Source organism: Chanodichthys erythropterus, chromosome 13 (genome assembly GCF_024489055.1).
Source record: "Chanodichthys erythropterus isolate Z2021 chromosome 13, ASM2448905v1, whole genome shotgun sequence".
NCBI lineage: Eukaryota > Metazoa > Chordata > Actinopteri > Cypriniformes > Xenocyprididae > Chanodichthys > Chanodichthys erythropterus.
The window spans coordinates 49,741,464-49,756,410 of NC_090233.1; the positions used below are offsets into that span (position 1 = coordinate 49,741,464).

The 14,947-nt window shown below is 34.7% G+C and overlaps 1 long non-coding RNA gene across 1 annotated transcript; it reads right to left on the reverse strand.

Moving 5' to 3' along the window:
- Positions 1 to 217: 217 nt before the first annotated feature.
- Positions 218 to 3,740, reverse strand: LOC137034921 (uncharacterized). Its single transcript, XR_010897010.1, has 4 exons — positions 3,465 to 3,740; positions 2,345 to 2,373; positions 2,142 to 2,212; positions 218 to 868 (listed from the first exon to the last, which is right to left on the reverse strand). It is a non-coding gene; the product is annotated as an uncharacterized lncRNA (long non-coding RNA).
- Between the last annotated feature and the right edge of the window lie 11,207 nt (positions 3,741 to 14,947).

Here is a 14,947-nt window from a genome sequence, read left to right on the forward strand (position 1 = left end):
AAAGCATCCAGCCCAAGAAAGATTTTTGAAATACTTCAAATGTGTTTCTCAGATTTGGGGGTTAGTTTAAAGGGTAAGTTCACCCAAATATGAAATTTCTCTCATTAAGTACTCACCCTCATGTCATTCCACACCCATACGACCTTCGTTCATCTTCCGAGGGTTTCTGAAGCACACATAGGCAGCAATGTCATTGCACCTTTTGAGGTCTGGAAAAATAGTAAAAACATCGTTAAAATAGTCAACATGATTACAGTGGTTCAACCTTCATGTTATGAAGTAACAAGAATACTTTTTGTACACAAAAACAAAACAAAAATAAAGACTTAAATCAACAATTTGAACCATTGTCATAGGTAGAGACAATGCAGGCTTCCATGTTTACGTCCATATGCCGAATAAGTAATGGCCGAAGCTGAACATGTGAGCGGCACAACACATGGGTTTGATGCTGACGCAGGAGGCGGCTAATAAAATGAGCCGGCATCCAGACGTAAACATGGAATCCTGCACTGAGTTCACTAGGTATGAAATGGTTCAAATTGTTGAATGAATATGTTTTGTTTTTGTGCACAAAAAGTATACCTCTCTCTTCAAAATATTACGGTTGAACCACTGTAGTCACAATCACTATTTTAACTATGTATTTACTATTTATCCAGACCTCAAAAGGGCCAATGACATTGCTGCCAATGTGTGGTTCAGAAAGCTCTCAGATTTAATCAGAGTAAAACAACACCTTAGTTCCCTCAATGACGATAACGATGTCAGCTGTGTTGGCATCTTCCTCTCCTGCAGTGCTGCCCAGTTCAATGATCTTCGTTACATGACTGGTGAAGCAATCTTTAATCATGTCTCTGCTGACATCCTGTCAAATACACAAATAAATGCAAAGTGGTTATAATACTGTACAGTAAGTTGAATGTTCTCTTTAATTTTATGTGATAAGTGCCACACACAGAGATTTGGTCTCGACATCATTAAAGGTGATAGAGAGGATTTTTTCGTCGACTGAGAATCCAAAGACTGTTAGTGAGTTTTGAAATGAGCGCATGCGTAAGAACAAAGGAACGCCTCCCAAAACTCGTGCACGAGTATTGGAACACGAGTGTTTACCACCGGCATTCGCTGTGTTGTGTTAGTGGATTCATTATGTCGGACTCACCGCAGGTAACTCATAATCTGCAGTTGTTACTCCTGTCTCCGGACAAAAACATTGCATGCGGCGCCTGTGGAGTGTGGAAAGTTACTGGAGCGCGCAGCCGCGCTCGTCTCTCACAAGGAACGTCATGGCAGTGATTGACAAGCCAGAGGGCCAATCGTTTACGTGATTGGCTGATGTTTTTAAGGCCCTACCTCGTGCACAGATGATGTATATTAATATTATTACTTTCAGTGCACCTAATAAATAGTCTTTATCAGTTAGTAAAGACAGTCTCAAGTAATATTGCAAAAATGTATAAAACAAAACATCCTCTTTAGCACCTTTAAATCTGTAATTACATGAAGAAAGAGGGAAAAGGGACTATGACAGACTAAATCCAGAAGAGCTGTATCTGCAAGTCGATTAGAAAATACCTGCAAAGCTACAGTACTGTAAAGGTTTTAGGCACTTGTGTAAAAATTCTGTAAAGTGAGGATGCCTTTAAAATGCTTTCATAAATTGATTTTCATTTACCTTCTATTGATTAAATCAATATTTGGTGTGATCACCCTTTGCACTTAAAACAGTTTTTGGCCTAGTACACTTGATATTGTTTTTCAGATAGCTTTGCATGTTTTTTTTTTTTTTACATTTTGCAGACATTGCCACAGTTTTTCTTAATTTACGCATTTATTCTCAGCTTCATTTCTTTCTTCATGTTATAATAGACAGACTCAATGATGGTGAGACCAGATCTTCTGTGGAGCACCAACTGTTGTCAGACTCCCTGTGCATACAAAAATCTCACTGGATTATTAAAAATAATGGCAAAATAAATGTTTAGGAATGTAAACTGATATTTTATGCCAAACTAAAGCACAAAGATATAAAAAGTAAAAAAAAATTTGGGGGATGAAAATACTAATGTGCCCTAGACTTCTGCAGTACTGTACATATGCTAAGTCAAAACAAAATTTGAATTAATCTATTAATGTACCTGGTAGGCTTCAATGAGCTCCTCAGATGATTCTCCCAGCAAATAACAGCATCTCGCTTATCTTCAACTTGCTGTTAAAAATAAAAGTAAATTGCAGTGAACATTAACAGCCATCTACATACAACTATATACATGTCCTGGCAGAGTGAATACTGCAAGCTTAATCAGTGTTGCATAGGCTGTAAGAAGTATTGCCAACTTACCTTGCATGAGCTTGAACGGTGAGTGCAATCTGTGGAACATATGTTAGAAATGTTAATGTCAGAAATAGATTTCTTTTAATAAAATTTGAATAAATATACTTGATTTGAAATTTGAACAGTTAATTTATTTAGGAAAAACTGCATTCAAGTAAGTAGCCTATCAACAATACATTTTCAATCATCTGGTAGAGTCAAAGGAATAGTTCACCCAAAAATGAAAATTATGTCATAATTTACTCACCCTCAAGATGTTCCAAACCTGTATGAATTTCTTTATTCTGAACACATAAGAAGATATTTTGAAAATTTTTGATAACCAAACAATTGATGGACCCCATTGACTTCTGTAGTATTTATTTATTTTTTTCATATGGAAGTCAATGGGGTCCATCAACTGTTTGGTTAACGTTACCATGTTCTTCAAAATATCTTTTGTGTTCAACAGAAGAAAGACATGTATGCAGGTTTGGCACAACTTGAGGGTGAAGAATTTTATTTTTGGGTGAACTATCCCTTTAAGGCTGTCTGAACACATACACTAGAAAATGTATCACTATTGTATAGCTTCAATAGGGAGTATAATCTCTGTTTTACTTGATTGATATGCATCAAATGCTTATCTATTTTATAAATAAGACAAAGCAGTGTAGTTGATGTGGATTAATGGGGTATTAGTGGTTTTCTCAGTCGCGTTTAAAGTTAATGGCCACCCATCTCAGGGCTCGGGTATCATTCCGGGTTCGTAAATTTGACTTCCGATGCTGTACATGTCCAGTTTCTAATTAGAAAACTTGTATTTATAATTCAGATAGCACATGAGGACACAATTATTTATTCACACAGATGAATAAACAGACGCCCTTCTATTGGCATTTGTCGCGCCGCTCTCGTCCGGCAAAGTTTATTTTAAACTTCACTGTAAAATACAAGTCAGTTGTTTTCGACACATATGCCGTTTGCTAATAACGGATGTTTGTGCTAATCGGTTCTTTAGCAAACTCAACTCTGTCGACTATAACAGTTAATGCGTTAACTCTTTAACCACCCGAACTGCAGACAGCCTAATTGCTCTATACTTCTCTGGAAACATAACTAAATAAACAAATATTTTATAACTTACCGTGTAAAAATCAAATCGTCCTTCCAGGAAATTTTCCGTTGCTTTCCTCTTCCTCTGCGCGCCACTTCGGGGACCAAGAGCGCATGCGCATAGATTGCCTTGCTTCGTGGAGTAAGTTTTACTTGCGTTTGTCATTTTTTTGCATTAGTTCATTTTACGACAAGATACTAAGTAAATATTACTTGGGGATTTCCATTTACATTTACTTATGTATTTAAGCACAATAAAATAAAACGAAACCTCAAGTAGTTTATTGAATTAAACATGACATTCTGAAGTAAAAAGACAAAATAGGATTTGTTTGTAAAATATACTTAAATTATGCTATCTTTATTTACAAGTTCAAAAAATCATTTTTTACAGTGTACTGCACATACCATGCAGAGCCATTTCCACGATGCAAAAAACATGGATGAAATCACAGAATCCAGTCACAAATAGAACTTACTGTATAAAGCGTAACATCACAGAATTTAGACATTTTTGGATGAATAAACCAAAAGTCGGGCTGTACAATGAATCGGATATCGATACAGACAAGTGTCTGTGAATATTAAAGCTAAAAATGACTATTATTGAAATCTAAAGTCTGTTTGAATGAGTGCCGCATTTTCCTCTACTACACATACTGAAGCGCTCGTGATGATTTCAGTGTCTGCTGCTGTCTCACTCACCATACATGAATTTCTTTATGAACATTTCACAGTTTAATTTAATAAAACAATCAACATTTGTTATATCATATACACATATACACAGGAAGTCAAACATCTTCACAATCCTGTCAAAATAAAAGTTCAGTATAACTTGAAAAAACAGAAATATACTATTGTAATATCGAGTGTACTTCGATTAATAGAGATACTAGCCTAATAATAATAATAATAATAATAATAACACCGTTTATTAAAACACAAACTCAAAGGTCTTCATTGAAATTAGAGATATTGCACTGTAAAAATGTAGCCTACTTATTAATATTATTTAATTAAATTAATTTGATTATGTTTTAAACTAAATTGTTAGCTTTATGAACTGATTTGTACGGAAGAGGATTAAAGGCCAAGCAGTAATAAAAAAATAAAACCATCTCGAGATTAAAGTTGTTGAATTTCGAGAAAAAAAGTCTAAATAAAATGTTGAGAATAAACTCGTTAAATTATGAAAAAAAAATTGGTTAAATTACGAGAACAAATTCGTTAAATTACGTAATTACATAATTTAATGACTTTATTCTTAACATTTTATCTCGACTTTTTTTCTCAAAATTTAACAACTTTTTTCTTGTCATTTTATGATTTATTCTCAACATTTCATCTCGACTTTTTTCTTGTAATTTAATGAGTTTATTCTCAACATTTTATCTCAACTTTTTTTCTCGAAATTTAACAACTTTTTTCTCATAATTTAACAAGTTTTTTCTTGTAATTTAACGAGTTTATTCTCAACATTTTATTTCGACTTTTTTCTCAAAAATTTAACAACTTTAATCTCGAGATGGTTTTATTTTTTAATTATTGCTTGGCCCTAATCCTCTTCCGTAGATTTGGTTACATTTTTAAAAACATTTTTATTTGTCCTTACAGTGTTTATATAATATATTCCCTGTACTCCTGACAGTAAAATATGCCACAAAAAAAAAAAAAAAAAAAAAAAAAACGTGCCATACCGTGAAATCGCCAGAATCTTTAAAAAAAAAGTGATACAGAATTTTGGTCAAACCGCCCAGCACTAATATATATTTTTAAAAATACATTTCGACCACTCAACCAAGTGATTCAGGATATGAAGAGACTATTGCACTTTCAAGTCTTAAGATATAGCTTTTGTGAGTCACAGACCAAAATTAAAGTATTTCACTTTCACAGAACGCCTTCATTGTACAGAAAAGTGCAGCTCAAACATGCTACAAAAAATCCCTGATGTTTCATTTCTGAGTGAATTACTCCTTTAGCAGCAGCAAATGGCTATAATGACGCTGTGTTTTTCTCTGTGAATGACAGCATGAGGGGTCACAGGGTGAATCTCGGCTCGTCTCTCACGGTGCCACTGCTGTCATCATAGCGCACTGTAAACCAACACTCATATAGATCTCTCCCTCCCGCCTGCCACATCGACTCAGTTACACTTGTTCTTTGCTGACCAGCTGCACACACATATACACACACATACACATGAGTGTTTTGTATTAAGCGAAGCAAGACAGCTCAGCAGAGAAGATCCCAATCATTGTTTATTTTTTATTCGATTTCTTTTCAGTCTCTTGTGAGCAACTGAGTTCTGATGTGATTTTCGTGAATGTGTGGATGTGTTTCACAGTCGGCCTGCAATTACTTTTTGTCTGTTTATCTGATTCAAACCGAAAGAAAGAGACAGACAGAGAGAGAAAGAGTGCAAAGAAATAAAATGTCAAGGGAACAGCGAGGAAGGCACACGGACAGTGGCGAATTGGAGGGAGAAAGGGCCGAGAGCGAGAGAGGAGGGACGGTGCCGAACAGCTTTTGTGGGCTTTGTGAGGCTCAAATTGTCTCCTTCTCTGGGAAAGTGGAAACTCAACACCCCCCACAGGAGGTCTGGTTACCTGGTGAGAGTGGAAGAAAGGAAGAAAAACACAACGACGGAGCGAGGGAGGGGCGCAAAGGTGCCGAGAGAGAAACGGGAGAATAGGGAAGAGGAAGACAGGATGAATTGTTAACATAAAGACGGGATCACCGCAGGATGAATGAGTGATTTAGAGGCCTTCTGAGAACAGGGAGGGTTTGCACAGAAATATTTGCTAATGAAATGCATAACCAGAATCATTTTTTGACTCTAATTTGGTTTTTAACCCTATAATGCCTATCATATTTGATTCACCAACTTCTAAGGCTTAAATTAAATTATCAAACGGAACAAAACTTTGCTGAAAAACATGTTGCACACAATTTACTACACGTCTTCTGTCGTCTGACTGATAGTTTATACATTTTTAGCAAGTAAAAGGCCTTTTAATGTCATTGTAAAAACGTCCCCCTTTAGCTCATGCTTCACGTGTCTTTTTGCTGTGAAATCTTTACTGATTTTATAAAGTAAACTATAAACTAAACTATAACTTTTATATTGTAAGTAATATTTCAAGATGAACACTTACTGGACTGAAGGAACTTAGGTTTACTTGACTATCCATACATCATTATTTAGAAAAGTCATGTTAAAATGTGAATATCAAATATGATCATGAGGAACATTTATTTGTTCATCTCTCAATGCCATTATGTTTTGCCACCTCAATAAAAACTACAGAGCTTTGATCATAAAGAAAAGCATTAATATATTATTGGGAGATATAGAGTGATATGCATTTGCATTATATGTATAAAGAACTCACTGATTTACATTAAAGCATCAGAATTTCTTCTTACTTTCTGGCCATATAAATATCAGCATCTGCAGCAAATTGCATATTTTTCTCAGTTTGGGCCTCTAAACAAAATTGAGCATTTTTTTCATGTTTTTTCCATATACTCACTATAATAAACAATATGAGCCTGATGTATCAAATATGATATTCAACAAAAACACATGCAACTTTTTTTGCATGCAACTAGATTTTGACTAAAGGTTCAATAAACTGTTCTATGTATAAAAAAAATGATTTTTCAGAGTATGTTAGGGTTAAGTCATATTTATAACATGTATATCTTAAATTTACTTTTTGAAATTTGGATAAATTCACAGAGGAATCAATGGATGGAGCTACCGAGTTGAATGGAGTCTCTTCTCCTCTGGCGCCCTCTTATGAACACAAACAGAAAGTGCTCCAGCCACATGTAGAGACGCTTTTATCCAAAACGACAGGGATCTTTTTCTAACCTAGCAACCATCCAGAATACCCTAGCAACCACTTACAATACCTTTTCGTCCACATAGTAATACCCTGGTTGACAACACCCTGAATTTCGCAAAGGCAAGCATCACTCACATGTTCTTCAGAAAATGTAAAAACAAATTATATAAATGAATTATTTAATAATAACATTTCAGCCATTCTCAGCGATAATAGTTATTATGCCCTATATATACACTCTAAAAATGCTGGGTTAAAAATAACCCAAGTTGGGTTAAAAATGGACAAACTCACACTTAAAAAAAAAAAGCTGAAAAAAACCCCCAAAATGAATTTACCAGGAATTTACACAGTAAAATACTGTTTTCCAATGAAACAGTAATATACTGTAAAAACAAAGCATCCTGGGTATTATTTGATGACAAATAATGTTACCCAGAATGCACTGTAATATACAGAAGTAATATACCAAAAAAACAATTGAGTAATATGTATTTTAACAACAAAAAAACGACAAATAAAATTGCGCAGAATGCATGGTTTTATGGTATATTTCCGTTTCAACAGAAAACGGTATTTTACTGTGTACATTTGTTTTGTTTTTTACAGCTATTTTTTAGAGTGTAGCGATTGGGTTCTTTTAACCCTGTTGGGTTAAATGTTTGACCCAACCTGCTGGTTAGTTTTATTTAACTCAACTATTGTTTAAAAATTACTGTAATGCTCACTTAAAATGAACCCAAAATAGGTTGGAAATTAACATTTATTAATAAGTATAATAAATAATAATTCAATAATAAACATTAAATTGCTTATTAATGTTCACCTTTTGATTATTATTGTTGCCTCTAGTAATTATGTGTCTGATTTTTCATTTCCAACCTATTTTGGGTTTATTTTAAGCCAACCGTAAAGTCATTTTTAAACAATAAATGGGTTAAATAAAACTGCCCAGCATGTTGGATAAAACATTTAACCCAATCGCTGGGTTTGTCCATATTTAACCCAACTTGAGTTGTTTTTAACCCAGCATTTTTAGAGTGTACTGTTATCCAACAATGCCTCATTTATTTATATATCTGCTGCAGTGGACTAGCACACATTAATAGGGCGATGAGATCCACACAAAAGCAACAGAAAGCACATGCCCTGTCACGGATCGAAAGGCTCCACTCCACCCATTTGACCTTTGTCAGCATGTCATAAAAAAATGGATTAAACAAATAATGGAGGCTATCAGTTGTGATCACTGGGTGTGGCGTACAGGTAACACGAGCACGGGGAGGAAACCGCACCTATCGCACCTAATTATGCTGCCATCCAAAAAACAAATACATGCAACCTGACATGAAATATCAAACCATTTCAAAGGCTTAAATCAGAGGTCACAAATTGTGTGTTTGCCAAAAACTGTTTAAGCTCAACTATTTTTTGGTGGGGAAAAAAAATCTATTAAATGAAAGTACATTATGTAAATTACAACTAAAGAAAAAGTTAAGATTAAAGTTAAAATTCTGTCATCCTACATTAAATGTATTCAGTAAAATCAAATACACAAGTACACATGGCTCTGCACACCAATAATTATTATTTTAATGGCTTTGCAATATGTTAAGCATCAAAAGGTACGTAAATATATGACTATGTTTAGGGTACTATACACATGATATTATAGGCCAGGCTTAAACTCAAGTCCTTTGTTTTATATTTAACAGGATCCTGCTCTGTTTCCATCCACTAAGACTAAGGGTTCTGTAGAGGAAAACTCAACCGCAGTAGCAAACACTTTCCACCAGATGTCAGCAAGCATATCAAAGAAATCAGAAGAAGAAAAAGGCAGTGAAGTCCTCATTTAACCCCACACATAAGCTGTGTCCCAGTTCAGAGGCTCCTTCGAAGGCAGAGAAGGTCGGACCGAGCGTTGTTAAATGGGGCGGTCTAGCCTACGGAGGATTGCTCTTTTCGACTAGCAACTGTGACAGCTGCCGTTGATGAGTGGCAGTAATGTTTGTACTGGACGCACAATACATTTTGGGGTAGGCAAGACCCCGAAGGATCCATCTGTTGTATCCTTCATTGTGTGGGAAATGAAAGACACATTTGGAGGAACCTTTGAATTGGGACATTTGCTGATTCAATCGGCCTTTGAAGGATGCAGCCTCTGAATTGGGACGCAGCGAAACTGCTCCTGAAATGCGATTTCACAGACCGAGTCACGTTCACTTTCTATGTTTATGTGATAATACTAAGTATGTGATTATGATAATAATATGACAATAACCCTTTTGGCAGGAAGTGGAATTATTTTGATTTGTTAAAGAATACAATGTGCTTTTCACTACTCCCATAGTGTATGATTGCAGAAAAAATCTGACTGTTTTGAAAATTTATGGAGCAACAGATTTTGTGTGAAAATTAGGGCTGTCAATCGATTAAAAATTTTAATCTAATTAATTACATACTCTGTGATTAATTCATCTAAATTAATCACATAATTTTTGCTGTGAAAGTATTAAATATTTCAATTCAAATGAATCAATGCAGGGTTTTTCCTGGGTCAAAAATGGTCTTCGGTGGTGACAGATATGGTCATCCACACAAACAGTAAAAAGTGCCCTACCCCTGTCACTGTAATTCTTTCTTGCCCTCTTTGCAAAAAAAAAGTGATTTTATAGCTTTGTAAGAGAAGATGCTTTTTTGCTAAACCTGAAAAGTATTAAAAAGTAGCATTTAGAAGTTATATTAACTAATAATATCATTTTCTACCATATACAATTGAATGCACCTAGCTAACAACAACTTGCTTTGTTCTGGTTTCACCTCACTCCAGTCTCTAACTGATTTTATAGGTAGGCCTAATTTACTACACATTGTCATTCAAATAACCTGAAAATATTGTGGATTATTAAGGTTAATTTTACTAATCACTCTTGCTAAATGGGGTACGCACACTTATGTTCTCATTTCAGAGTTGTTCGAGTAAATGATTCATTATGGACCGTGTGGACAGATCAGTTGTTGTCATGATTCATTAAAATTAATCTGTTCAAATGAGTCATTAGGTCGCGAATCTGACATTAGCGGACGTTGACGCGTTGCGTGCGAATCGCGACTGTTATTAGGACATCGCAAAAGATTTGTCAACACAGAAAACACTTCACCACTGGATAGGATTTTCTTTATGTTTACTGAAAGTGTGGTTTATGTCAGCTGCACGTGCAGGGCGCCTGTCAGAGAAGATGAGGTGACGTTCTTTTGAGCACTATAGAGTGCCCCAGGGATGACGCGTTTTTGTAGGCCAACCCGGAAGTTAGCGGCGCAAGGGTTCCCTCGACTGAAAGCATATCCATTTTTCCCATAGACTTTTGGAAAATCGCAGAAAATAAGCTCTGCGTTTAACAAAGGGTTATGACACTTACATGTTTTGTCTATCAAGATAATCTTTACAAGTTAACACAACATTTATAGATTTTGAAGCCTAAATAAAGTGGTCAGATATAAAAGGCTAACAGTAGGCTATAAACGGACTACAGCACACCATAGTCGCGGATCAACGTCGTCACCACCAAGCTTCCTCAAACTTTATTTAAAAAACAACTCTATTTAAAAACATGCTCACTGATTATATATGCGCTGTGTATGAATACTTATCCACTTTTTCATGAGAAATGCTGTCCAAATGTCCTGTTTATCATGATGACGTCTAAAGTCCCCGCCAAAGGAAGTAGTCCCTTTTAGCAATTTGTTAGCAACCGCCGAATTTAAGACACAGTAAAAGTTTAAAAAATCACAAGCGGGTTATAACTCGTGTGTTTTATGTCATAGATCAAAACGTGAAAGTATTTAGAGGTTTTGTTTACCACAGACCTTATTTCAGGCGATTTAGCAAAAACCCATTCAAAAAACCCACAGACTTTACTGCGTTGGAACCGGAAGTCCTAAAATGCTAACTCGCTTCCGGTTTTTGCCTACAAATACGCGTAATCCCTGGGGCACTCTATTCACACCCAGCGGTTATTCAGGAAAAACATTCTCTGAATGCGCCTCGTGAAACATGGATTCTGTCTTACGAACTTTTAGCACTGTGTCACTTGATTTAGATTATTATGTGTGAGGTAGAGAGAGTGCAAAGACGGTGCTTACTTTGAAGAGAGAGAGAACTCGTGCACACGAGGGAGGAGCTCTGCTCGTTCTGTCCGTCAGCGCAGCAGTCATCTCCCTCCTTCATTTTAGTTGAATGGTGGCTAGAACGGCTTCAGGTTCAAAGGTCAATACTGAATAGATTAATCTGCGTTATTTTTTTAACACGTTTTTTTTTCTCAGATTAATTAATCGAAATTAATGAGTTATTTTGACAGCCCTAGTGAAAATAAATCATAAAAGTGGTTTATTTTGTTTAAAAATTGTATAAATGTATGAGGTGGCGAGGGGGGCCTTTTACCACAGAAACATGGGGCAAAACCAGTATGGGGCAAAAGGTATACAAATACTTTCACTAAAATAATGTTTTTAGTAATGTCTAAGTAAATACTTGTTCAAAACAATCACTTTTGTAAAGTTTGTACTATTTTCTGTTTATTTTGCTAAATAAAAAAATTCATTTTTGTTCCATAAATACACTGTCATTAAAATGTTAATATAAAAATATGTTTAAAAAATACAGAAACAAAATTATTTTTAGAAAGTACACTCTAGAAAATGCTGGGTTAAAAACAACTCAAGTTGGGTTAAATATGGACAAACCCAGTGATTGGGTTGTTTTGACCCAGCAGTTGGGATAAATGTTTGCCCAATGTGCTGGGTAGTTTTATTTAACTCAACTATTGTTTAAAAATGACTATATGGCTGGCTTAAAATGAGCGCAAAATATGTTGGAAATTAAAAATCAGACACATAATTACTAAAGGCAACAATAATACATTTACTAATGTTTAAAGTTTAATTAATAAACATTTATTAATAAGCAATTTAATAAATGTTTATTATTTAATTATTATTAATTAAACATATTAATACATTTTATTTTCCAACCTATTTTGGGTTCATTTTAAGTGATCAATAAAGTGATTTTTAAACATCAGTTGAGTTAAATAAAACTACCCAGCAGGTTTGGTTAAAGATTCAACCCAACAGCTGGGTCAAAACAACCCAATCGCTGGGTTTGTTCATTTTTAACCCAACTTGGGTTGTTTTTAACCCAGCATTTTTTAGAGTGTAAAGATTCTGAAAGCATTGAAGGAGAGTCTATAATATTTAACATAGATTTACAGTAGTAACAATTAATTTTATTTTATTATATGATATGTATCATATTTTTAAATAGGATGGTTTCATTATAAATATGGTGATTATTTCTAAGGTGGAAACCCAAATTAATATATGATATTTATCATCTGAAAAAGTCAATCAGCTGTTTATCATCAGGTTATTTATTGTACCCCTAATGCCACATATTCTTCCGTTATTGAAAAACGATTGCTTTAGTTACCTTGAACAAAACTGAAAATCATTAAGAAGACCTTTGTCTCAAAATATATTCAATAATTTTAGTGATTCTCATTTGCTACTTAAAGGAACACTCCACTTTTTTTGAAAATAGGCTCATTTTCCAACTCCCCTAGAGTTAAACAGTTGAGTTTTACCGTTTTCGAATCCATTCAGCCGATCTCCGGTTCTGGCGGTACCACTTTTAGAATAGCTTAGCATAGTTCATTGAATCGGATTAGACCGTTAGCATCGCGCTTAAAAATGACCAAAGAGTTTCGATATTTTTCCTATTTAAAACTCGACTCTTCTGTAGTTAGAAGTTGGTAAATGAGCCTATTTTCAAAAAAAGTGGAGTGTTCCTTTAAATATACAACATTTTTTTTAAAAACCTAAAATATTAGATTAAATTAGCACAGAATCAACTTTGCTCTGCTGCCAGCGATCGCGTCAAGTATCAGCCGAAGCATTTTGAAAAGCGGATGTTTTGGAAAGTGCCACAGAAAGTTTTTGTGCCATCTAGTGGTTTAAAGGAAAATACTCTTGGCATCTAAAACTGTCTGGGAGGTGTAAAAAGAGGAAGTCCTGACGGTATTATCATTTTATCCTGTTGTTCTGAAAACAAGTGATTTACCAGAATGTGTTTCTCTTCAAACAAGGCAAAGAGTGTTTCTCTCCTGTATTCGGTTCAGTGGGTGTGATTAACACTTTAAACCTGGGAACTGTGGATACTAAAATACTTAAAATTAACTGAGCACTAATGAGATTTAAAAACTGTGATGGAGAGGAAGATCTTCAGTAGGTAATGACTTAAATTACATTCTGTTCCTCACACAAATCTACTTCAGAATACCTTTGATATAGACACAAAAGTCATAAGGACAACCTTTTTTTTTTTTTTTATATGACGACATGTTTTCTGTTTTTTATGCAGCTCATGGTATTTTTATAACAATAAAGGATGTTTATGACAAACGATAAGCAGATTTAGCGTTCAGTCCATTATTAAACGTATCGAATCAAAACCCACTTTAGATCATAATCAGAGGTTATTACAATAGCTCGATGATGGTTTAAAGTGCATTTTTAACAAAGACATTAATAATCATCCATTTTGAAATGTAGCTTGATACAAATTGTACCTCTAATTATATTTTAAGATGTATTCTTGTAAGCATTACTTAGTTTGGGTTTCTAATGTAGTACCAAACTTTATTGATCTTAATTTAACACTGTATATTATGCAGTGAACAATGTTAAAGCCATATACGAAACACATACATGAGGACAAATGCATTGTTTGTCGGCGCCACCTAGTGTGCAGGCGTGAATTAGTATAAATCGTTTCGCATTCGGCGTGAAAGGGCCTTTACCCTGTGCGTTTACTCGGCGACTGCTATGAGACACTTGTTGCACACTGTAGTAAACTAGATCAATATTAGAATATCATATTAGTGTAATCAAGAAAACGAGATTCAAACAATAAGACTAAACGAGTTGAGCTATAAACATGAGTGTTTTCTGTCTATAAATGTATCCAAACAGTTTTCTCATGTCTAATAAAAGATATTATATATTAAAGCGTCTTTGGTGTTTCCATTGTTTCTACAATAAAATCGGAAATTTAAGTCCTGGTTAAAATTGCTTATTTCTCTGGATTTAAACATTTCTGGAAACATTTGGGATAATGTATGTACACAAGTCAACAAAATATATAACATTGTTCTAGTGGTTTTTGAATATTTTAATCCAACAATCTTACATATAGTGCCTTTAAAGGATTAGTCCACCCCTATGTCATCCAAGATGTCCATGTCTTTCTTTCGTCATTTCCGAAAATGACCGATGGTTTCTCCAGATAAGACCCTTATTCCTCGTCTGGGATCGTTTAAAGCTCTTTGAAGCTGCACTGAAACTGTAATTTTGACCTTCAACCATTTGGTGCCCATTGAAGTCCACTATAAGGAGAATAATCCTGGAATGTTTTCATCAAAAACCTTCATTTCTTTTCGACTGAAGAAAGAAAGACATGAACATCTTGGATGACATGGGGGTGAGTAAATTATCAGGAAAATTTTATTTGAAAGTGGACTAATCCTTTAACTCACATGCATGCCCATTGATCATGAATCTACAGGTTGACATGAAAGTGCTACATTTATTTAATGCACTA